A 10,244-nucleotide genomic window follows, 5' to 3' on the forward strand; every position below is an offset into this window, starting at 1 on the left:
GATGGCAAATAAGGTGAGGAAAAGCTAGCCGTGCCATGGTGGAGGGCTTGTCGGCTATTTTGTAGATTTCATTGGAGATGACCTCATGAGCTTCTACTTCCTCTCCAATCATGATGCTATGAATCATGATGGCCCGATCCACAGTAACTTCAGATCGGTTGCTAGTGGGAATGATGGAGCGTTGAATGAACTCCAACCATCCTCTAGCTACAGGCTTGAGGTCCAGTCTTCTTAGTTGGATTGGCTTGCCTTTGGAGTCTCTCTTCCATTGAGCTCCTTCCACACATATGTCCATAAGGACTTGGTCCAACCTTTGATTAAAGTTGACCCTTCTAGTGTAGGGGCGTTCATCTCCTTGCATCATGGGCAAGTGGAACGCCAACCTCGCATTTTTCGGACTAAAATCTAAGTATTTCCCCCGAACCATTGTGAGATAATTCTTTGGACTCAGGTTCATACTTTGATCGTGGTTCCTAGTGATCCATGCATTGGCATAGAACTCTTGAACCATTAAGATTCCGACTTGTTGCATGGGGTTGGTTAGGACTTCCCAACCTCTTCTTCGGATTTCATGTCGGATCTCCGGATACTCATTTTTCTTGAGCTTGAAAGGGACCTCAGGGATCACCTTCTTCTTTGCCACAACATCATAGAAGTGGTCTTGATGGCTTTTGGAGATGAATCTTTCCATCTCCCATGACTCAGAGGTGGAAGCTTTTGTCTTCCCTTTTCCTTTTCTAGAGGATACTCCGGCCTTAGGTGCCATTGATGGTAATGGAAAAACAAAAAAGCTTATGCTTTTACCACACCAAACTTAAAATATTGCTCGCCCTCGAGCAATAGAAGAAAGAAGAGAAGAAGAAGAAGAAGAAAATATGGAGGAGAAGGGGAAGTGTAGGTTCGGTCAAGGTATGGAGGAGGGGGTTGTGTTGTGTGAAAATGAAGTAGAATGGAAGGGTATATATAGGGAGAGGGGAGAGTGAAGTTTCGGCAATTTAGGGTGGGATTGGGTGGGAAAATGTTTTTGAATTTTGAAGGTAGGTGGGGTTTATGGGGAAGAGTGGATGGATGTGAGTGGTGAAGGGGGTGATTGGGAAGTGGAATTGAGGTGATAGGTGAAAAGTGTTGGGAAGTGTGACATGGGGAATACAAATCACAAAAATAGGATTAGGAGGTAAGGTGGGAATATGTTAGGTGGGGATCCTGTGGGGTCCACAGATCCTGAGGTGATCCTGTGGGGTCCACAGATCCTAAGGTGTCAAGGAATTCCATCCCTGCACCAAATAGGCATGTAAATTGCCTTTGCGCACCATTCTGGCGTTTAAACGCCGTGTGGTGCACATTCTGGGCGTTCAACGCCCATGTAAAGCATGTTTCTGGCGTTGAACGCCAGTTTCATGCTTGTTACTGGCGTTCAGCGCCAGCTTTTCTTCTCTAGGCATATTCCTGGCGTTCAGCGCTAGAATGTTGCTTTTTTCTGGCGTTCAACGCCAGAATGATGCTCTGTTCTGGCGTTGAACGCCGGCCAGATGCATCTTACTGGCGTTGAACGCCAGCCTGTGCTTCCTCCAGGGTGTGATTTTTTTCTTCTTCTGTTTTTAATTTTTATGATTTTTTCGTGACTCCTCATGATCATGTACTTAATAAAACACAAAATAACAATAATATAGAATAAAATAAAAATAAAAATTAGATAAATAAAATTGGGTTGCCTCCCAACAAGCGCTTCTTTAATGTCAATAGCTTGACAGTGGCTCTCATGGAGCCACAAAGGTGATCAGGTCAATGTTGTATAGTCCCAACACCAAACTTAGAGTTTGGATATGGGGTCTTAACACCAAACTTAGAGTTTGGTTGTGGCCTCCCAACACCAAACTTAAAGTTTGACTGTGGGGGCTCTTCTTGGCTCTGAACTGAGAGAAGCTCTTCATGCTTACTCTCTTTTGTCACAGAGGGATGGCCATGTGCCTTAAACACAAGGTAGTCCCCATTCAATTGAATGACTAATTCACCTCTGTTGACATCTATCACAGCTCCTGCTGTGGCTAGGAAAGGTCTTCCAAGGATGATGCAATCATCCTCTTCCTTACTAGTGTCTAAGATTATGAAATCAGCAGGGATGTAAAGGCCTTCAACCTTTACTAACACGTCCTCCACTGTTCCATAAGCTTGTCTCAATGACTTATCTGCCAATTGTAATGAGAACAAGGTAGATTGTACCTCAATGATCCCCAGCTTCTCCATTACAGAGAGTGGCATAAGATTTATCCCTGACCCCAGATCACACAGAGCTTTTGCAAAGGTCATGGTGCCTATGGTACAAGGTATTAAGAACTTGCCAGGATCTTATTTCTTTTGAGGTAGAATTTGCTGAATCCAGGTATCCAGTTCACTAATGAGCAAGGGAGGTTCACTTTCCCAAGTCTCATTACCAAACAACTTGGCATTCAGCTTCATGATAGCTCCTAAGTATTGAGCAACTTGCTCTCCAGTTACATCTTCATCCTCTTCAGAGGAAGAATAGTCTTCAGAGCTCATGAATGGCAGAAGGGGATTTAATGGAATCTCTATGGTTTCTATATGAGCCTCAGATTCCTGTGGATCCTTAATAGGAAACTCCTTCTTGCTTGAGGGACGTCCCAGGAGGTCTTCCTCACTAGGATTTTCGTCCTCCTCCTCCCTTGTGAATTCGGCCATATTGATTATATCAATGGCCTTGCACTCTCCTTTTGGATTCTCTTCTGTATTGCTTGGGAGAATACTGGGAGGAGTTTCAATGACTTTCTTACTCAGCTGGCCCACTTGTGCCTCCAGATTTCTGATGGAGGATCTTGTTTCACTCATAAAACTGAAAGTGGCCTTTGACAGATCAGAGACTACATTGGCTAAATTAGAAGTGTTTTGTTTAGAATTCTCTGTCTGTTGCTGAGAAGATGATGGATATGGCTTGCTATTGCTCAGCCTATTGCGTCCACCATTGTTAAAGCCTTGTTGAGGCTTTTGTTGATCCTTCCATGAGAAATTTGGATGATTTCTCCATGATGAGTTATAGGTGTTTCCATAAGGTTTACCCATATAATTAACCTCTGCCATGGCAGGGTTCTCAGGATCATAAGCTTCTTCAGAAGCTGCCTCCTTAGTACTGTTGGATGCATGTTGCCATCCATTCAGACTTTGAGAGATCATGTTGACTTGTTGAGTCAACACTTTGTTCTGAGCCAATATGGCATTCAGAGCATCAATTTCAAGAACTCATTTCTTCTGAGGTATTCCATTATTCACGGAATTCCTCTCAGAAGTGTATATGAATTGGTTGTTTGCAACCATGTCAATGAGTTCTTGAGCCTCTTCAGGCGTTTTCTTTAGGTGAATAGATCCACCTGCAGAATGGTCCAATGACATTTTCGAAAATTCAGAGAGACCATAATAGAATATATCTAATATGGTCCATTCTGAAAACATGTCAGATGGACATCTTTTAGTCAGCTGCTTGTATCTTTCCCAAGCTTCATAGAGGGATTCACCATCTTTTTGTTTAAAGGTTTGAACATCCACTCTCAGCTTGCTCAGCTTTTGAGGAGGAAAGAATTTATCCAAGAAGGCTGTGACCAGCTTATCCCAGGAGTCCAGGCTATCCTTAGGTTGTGAATCCACCCATATTCTAGCTCTGTCTCTTACAGCAAAAGGGAAAAGCATGAGTCTGTAGACTTCAGGATCAACTCCATTCGTCTTTACAGTCTCACAGATCTGCAAGAACTCAGTTAAAAACTGATAAGGATCTTCAGATGGAAGTCCATAAAACTTGCAGTTTTGTTGCATTAAGGCAACTAGTTGAGGCTTAAGCTCGAAATTATTGGCTCCAATGGCAGGAATGGAGATGCTTCTTCCATCAAATTTGGACGTTGGCTTTGTGAAGTCACCAAGCATTCTCCTTGCATTATTATTATTTTCGGCTACCATCTCCTTCTCTTGTTTGAAAATTTCTGAAAGGTTGTTTCTGGATTGTTGTAATTTAGTTTCTCTTAGTTTCCTCTTCAAAGTCCTTTCAGGTTCTGGATCAATTTCAACAAGAGTGCCTTTTTTCTTATTCCTGCTCATATGAAAGAGAAGAAAGCAAGAAAAGAAGAGGAATCCTCTATGTCACAGTATAGAGATTCCTTTATGTTAGTAGAAAAAGAAGGGGGTAGAAGAAATAAAAGTGAAGAATCCAAACACAAGGATATATTGGGTTCGGATTTTTAGATGAAGAGAAGTGAAGAGAAGTGTTAGTAAATAAATAATTAAATAGAATAAGAAAAGAGAAGGGAAATTTCGAAAATAATTTTTAAAAAAGGATTAGTGATTTTTGAAAATTAGAGATAAATGTAATTAAAATTAAAACATGAAACATTTAGTTAATTAAAAAGAATTTTTGAAAAAAGAGAGATATTTTCGAAAATTGAAGAGGGAAAAGTAGTTAGGTGGTTTTGAAAAAGATAAGAAACAAACAAAAAGTTAGTTAGTTGATTGAAAAAGATTTGAAATCAAATTTTAAAAAGATAAGAAGATAAGAAGTTAGATAAGATATTTTGAAATCAAATTTTGAAAAAGATAAAATTTTTGAAAAAGATAAGATAAAAGATAAAAAGATCTAATTTTTAAAATGACTTAACTAACAAGAAACTACAAGATAAGATTCTAGAACTTAAAGATTGAACCTTTCTTAACAAGAAAGTAACAAACTTCAAATTTTTGAACCAATCACATTAATTGTTAGCTAATTTTCGAAAATTTGATATAAAGATAAGAAAAAGATTTTGAAAATAATTTGAAAAATATTTTTGAAATTTTCGAAAATGAAAAAAAATGAAAAAGATATGATTTTTGAAAAAGATTTTAAAAAGATAAAATTTTTAAAATTGAAATTTTGACTTGACTTGTAAGAAACAACTAATTTTAAAAATTTTTGACCAAGTCAACCCAAAATTTCGAAAATTTGGAGGGAAATAAGGAAAAGATATTTTTTTTATTTTTGAACTTTTAATTATGAGAGAGAAAAACAACAAAAATACTCAATGCATGAAATTTTTAGATCAAAACAATGAATGCATGCAAGAATGCTATGAATGTCAAGATGAACACCAAGAACACTTTGAAGATCATGATGAACATCAAGAACATAATTTTGAAAAATTTTTTATGCAAAGAAAACATGCAAGACACCAAACTTAGAAATCTTTAATGCATGGACTCTAACAAACAAAAAATGCATATGAAAAACAACAAACAACACAAAACAAGAAAACATCAAGATCAAACAAGAGGACTTATCAAGAACAACTTGAAGATCATGAAGAACACCATGAATGCATGAATTTTCGAAAAATGCAAGAAAAAATTTTAAAAGCATGCAATTGACACCAAACTTAAAAATTGACTCAAGACTCAAACAAGAAACACAAAATATTTTTTATTTTTATGATGTTATTAATTTTTTGGATTTTTATTAATTTTTTCGAAAATAAAGTTTAGAAAAACGAAAAATAAAAGAAAAATTTTGAAAACAAAATTACCTAATCTGAGCAACAAGATGAACCGTCAGTTGTCCATACTCGAACAATCCCCGGCAATGGCGCCAAAAACTTGGTGGACGAAATTGTGATCAATAATATTGGCTCTTTGGTATGTGCATTTATTAACTCAGCACTTTCTTTTCACAACTCCGTTCAACTAACCAGCAAGTGTACTGGGTCATCCAAGTAATAAACCTTATGTGAGTAAGGGTCGATCCCACAGAGATTGTTGGTATAAAGCAAGCTATGGTCATCTTGTAAATCTCAGTTAGGCAGATTAAATTGGTTTATGGGTTTTCGAAAATTAATAATAAATGGAAAATAAAAAGGGATAGAAATACTTATGTAAATTAATAGTGGGAATTTCAGATAGGCGTATGGAGATGCTGTGCTCCTCTTGAATCTCTACTTTCTCATTGCTTTCATCCAATCCTTCTTACTCCTTTCCATTGCAAGTTGTATGTAGGGCATCACCGTTGTCAATGGCTACATCCCATCCTCTCAGTGAAAACGTTCCTATGCTCTGTCACAGCACGGCTAATCATCTGTCGGTTCTCAATCAGGTTGGAATATAATCCCTTGATTCTTTTGCGTTTGTCATCACGCCCAGCCTTCAGGAGTTTGAAGCTCGTCACAGTCATTCAATCCCAGAATCCTACTCGGAATACCATAGACAAGGTTTAGACTTTCCGGATCCTCATGAATGCCGCCATCTATCTAACTTATACCACGAAGATTTTGTTGGGGAATCTAAGAGATATGCGCCCGGCCTAAGGTAGAACGGAAGTGGTTGTCAGTCACGCGCGTTCATAGGTGAGAATGATGATGAGTGTCATGGATCATCACATTCATCAAAGTGTTGTGCAACGTATATCTTGGAATAAGAATAAAAGAGAATTGAATAGAAAGTAATAGTAATTGTATTGAAACTTGAGGTACAGCAGAGCTCCACACCCTTAATCTATGGTGTGCAGAAACTCCACCGTTGAAAATACATAAGTGAAAGGTTCAGGCGTGGCCGAATGGCCAGCCCCTAAAACGTGATCACAGGATTCAAATTACAATCCAGGATGATAATATGATAGTAAAAAGTTCTATTTATAATAAACTAGCTCCTAGGGTTTACATGAGTAAGTAATTGATGCATAAATCCACTTCCGGGGCCCACTTGGTGTATGTTTGGGCTGAGCTTGATCTATCCACGAGCTGAGGCTTTTATTGGAGTTGAACTCCAAGTTATGACGTGTTTTGGGCGTTCAACTCCGGATCATGACGTGTTTCTGGCGTTTAACTCCAGACAGCAGCATGTACTTGGCGTTCAATACCAAGTTACGTCGTCAATTTCCGAATAAAGTATGGACTATTATATATTGCTGGAAAGCTCTGGATGTCTACTTTCCAACGCCATTAAGAGCGCGCCATTTGGAGTTCTGTAGCTCCAGAAAATACATTTTGAGTGCAGGGAGGTCAGATTCCAACAGCATCAGCAGTCCTTTTGTCAGCCTTTTTCAGAGTTTTGCTCAAGTCCCTCAATTTCAGCCAGAAATTACCTGAAATCACAGAAAAACACACAAACTCATAGTAAAGTCCAGAAATGTGAATTTAACATAAAAACTAATGAAAACATCCCTAAAAGTAGCTTGAACTTACTAAAAACTACCTAAAAACAATGCCAAAAAGCGTATAAATTATCCGCTCATCAATCATCCTGTGGAAGCATGGCTTTGGTGTCCCCAGCTTTGTAGGAGATTCTGGCTGCTGAGACAAGATCTGAGACCACGGCGGAAAAAGGAAAGTTGCCCACAATTTGTACGCGTCCCATGGCATTTCGGATGTGTCTTGGTAGATTTAGAGGCTGGTCTGTGAGGATGCACCATAGTAGAACGGCCATGTCTGCAGTGAAGGAGGACTTATGAGTGCTCAGAAAGACGTAATGGGACATAATCTGTGCCCATATGCGAGCCTCCAAGGTGAGTGCAGAAGCCGATATTCCCTTAGGCCGGGAACGATGGTATCCAAAAATTCATCTGCTGCCAGGTTGTGAGATAACTCTGAGAACAGCGTCCCAGTCAAATTTGTACGTCTGGCGCTTGAGTGCGGCTTCTTGAAATGCGTCCAGTCCTTCTGGAGCAGAGGGGAGATCTAAGGCTCGTTGAAAGGCCTCTTCTGTAATGGGGACTTGCTTTTGATGGATATATATAGACTGCAGAATTGGCAGGTAGAAATTGGAGTAGAACTCAACCACCCATGAAAGATTAACCTGCCATGGCTGTCTCTGTAGGAATCCCCAGTGTCATTGTGCAATTCGCGGCTCAACAAATTCAACAATACGGTGCAGGAGGATAAGAAGGTATTCGTTGTTGTAGCTTCTTTCTGCCAGGATGGGAAACATATGCTCACAGTAGCGGTTGGAAAATCGCGCAGTATCCTTTGCTGGGAAGGCTTTCTCTTTTTCATCGACCTTTATAATCCTCTTAATTCTTTTTGTTGAGGGCTTAATGATGACATGTCATCATATACCTATTTTTCTATGCTTTTTCATACAAGAAATTGATGATTTGTGCTTAAATATTGAATGCTTTTGTGCTTAAATGATATATTTTCTTGATCTTTTAATTTTATAAATCTTGTAGGAAATAAGAAGAAAAAGAAGCAAAGAAGCACAAAATAAGCTAAAAAGGAGAAAAAAAAAAGAGCTTTGGGGTACACTTTGGAGCCTTAGGCCACGCTTTTAAAAGCGTGGCCCATGACCAAATTAAAGGAGGAAGCAACCAGCACGCACATTGCCCTGCTCTTGCCAAGGGCAGGGCAATATCATGATGAAACAAAGTGAGGTTGGAAGCAAATTTTCACTAAGTTAAAATCTGGGCGCTCACAGCATGACCATGCCTCCTTCAAAGGGCTATAACTTGAGCTACAGATGTCCGATTGATGTGCTTCCAGTTGCGTTGGAAAGCTGACATTTAGAGCTTTCCAACAATATATGGAAATCCATATTTGGCGTACAATTGAGGCATGAGTGAAAGGCATCTTTAAGGGCTAAAAATAAGCGAAAATAAACCAAAGTGCTTCCACCAAGGTTCGAAGCTGGAGCCCACTCCAAAGCAAAGTAGCGCTCATTATTCTGCTCTGCCCTCTTGGAGAGCAGGGCAATGTCGTGCTCTCTTCATAAAAATTCAAGGAAAATTGTTTCCCCAAATGCATTCACCAAGGCTTGAACTTGGGACCTCCCCTTGGAAGCACCAATGCGCTGCCCACAAGGAAAGCAGAGCAACATTCCTTGATGCATGGCACGCATGCTTGGCGCACACAAGGGAGCTTGGGCGTGCGCATCACAGCACGGGCAGAGGCAAGGCGCGCACAAGACACTGCTGCCCCGCTCTCCACAAGGGCAGGGCAATCCCCTGGTGCCCCTCCCACATTTGGCACGCAACATGCATCCCCACACAAAGCTTCACTGCTCTGCCCTCCACAAGAGCAGAGCAGCCTCCTGGGAGCAACACTCATGGGCCAAAATTCAATTAAAATTTCCTTTGAACTCAATTCATCTCCAAATTGAATCAAGGCCAACCAAACCCATTTCTCCTCAAATCCAAAGCAAGCAAAGCCCACTCAACATGACTCAAAGGCACACAGAGAAGCTAGATTAGGAATTTCATTTTGTGAATTTGTTTTTAATTTCAATTTCATTTTATTTTCATTTTGTAAAAAGCCTATATAAAGGCATCACTCTCATTTCGGAAAGGAGGCTCCATTAGAAAGGCTTGCTCCATTAGGGAGTAGTAGTAGTAGATAGCTCTCTCTTTTAGTTTTTATTTCTGTTTTGAATCTTGGGTGGAGATTGGAAGGAATTCTGTTTTCATTCTCCATCTGCAACTTCTCTTGTTCTTCTTCTGCATAATTTCTAAGAATTGAAAATTGAATCTACGTTTTCATTTACTGCTTCCATCTTTCTTTCTTCTTCAATCTGCTTTCTACTTTGATCAAGGAAGGAATTGAGATCTAGACTTGTTTTCTAGTCTCATTGATTCCCTGAGATCTTGTCTCTTTAAATTTCACAATTGAGCTGAGTTACATTCTGTGTTGCTTCTTCAAGAAATTTTGCCTTGTTGTTTATATTTGCTGCTTTTATTTCATCTGCATTTTTACCTTTCTGTTCCTATTACTTCTAATTTACTTCCAAGCAATTTAATCTCCCTGCAATTGTTCTACGCTTTGCTTTACTGCTCTCTTTTTAATTTCTAGCACCCCAGCCCCATTTACATTTGATGCAATTTACTTTTCTTGCAATTTAAGTTTCAGCTCTTTTACTTTCTTGCTCTTTAAGTTTCAATACAATTTACTTTCTGCACTCTATAATTCCTGCAAATTTACTTTCTGTTGGCTACAATTTCACTCAATTCCACTTCAATGTTAGCTTGGCTAAACTAATCACCCACTAAAGTTGCTTGATCCATCAATCCCTGTGGGATCGACCTCACTTTTTTGAGTTATTACTACTTGATGCGACCCGGTATACTTGCCGGTTAGTTATGTGTGTTGGAAATTCGTTTTCCACAAAAACACCATCAAGTTTTTGGCGCCGTTGCCGGGGATTGAATTAGATCAACAATGATTAAGTGGGTGAGAAGTCTAGATCAAGCATTTTTTTGTTTTTGTTCTCTGTTTTAAACTGAAACCAAGGTGTTTGTG

At 39.4% G+C, this 10,244-nt stretch overlaps 1 non-coding gene across 1 annotated transcript; it reads left to right on the forward strand.

Moving 5' to 3' along the window:
* Positions 1-3,460: 3,460 nt before the first annotated feature.
* LOC130938639 (small nucleolar RNA R71) lies at positions 3,461-3,564 on the forward strand. The gene has a single exon (XR_009069798.1). It is a non-coding gene; the product is annotated as a small nucleolar RNA R71 (small nucleolar RNA).
* Positions 3,565-10,244: the final 6,680 nt, after the last annotated feature.

This window comes from Arachis stenosperma, chromosome 6 (genome assembly GCF_014773155.1).
Source record: "Arachis stenosperma cultivar V10309 chromosome 6, arast.V10309.gnm1.PFL2, whole genome shotgun sequence".
Taxonomy (NCBI): Eukaryota; Viridiplantae; Streptophyta; class Magnoliopsida; order Fabales; family Fabaceae; genus Arachis; species Arachis stenosperma.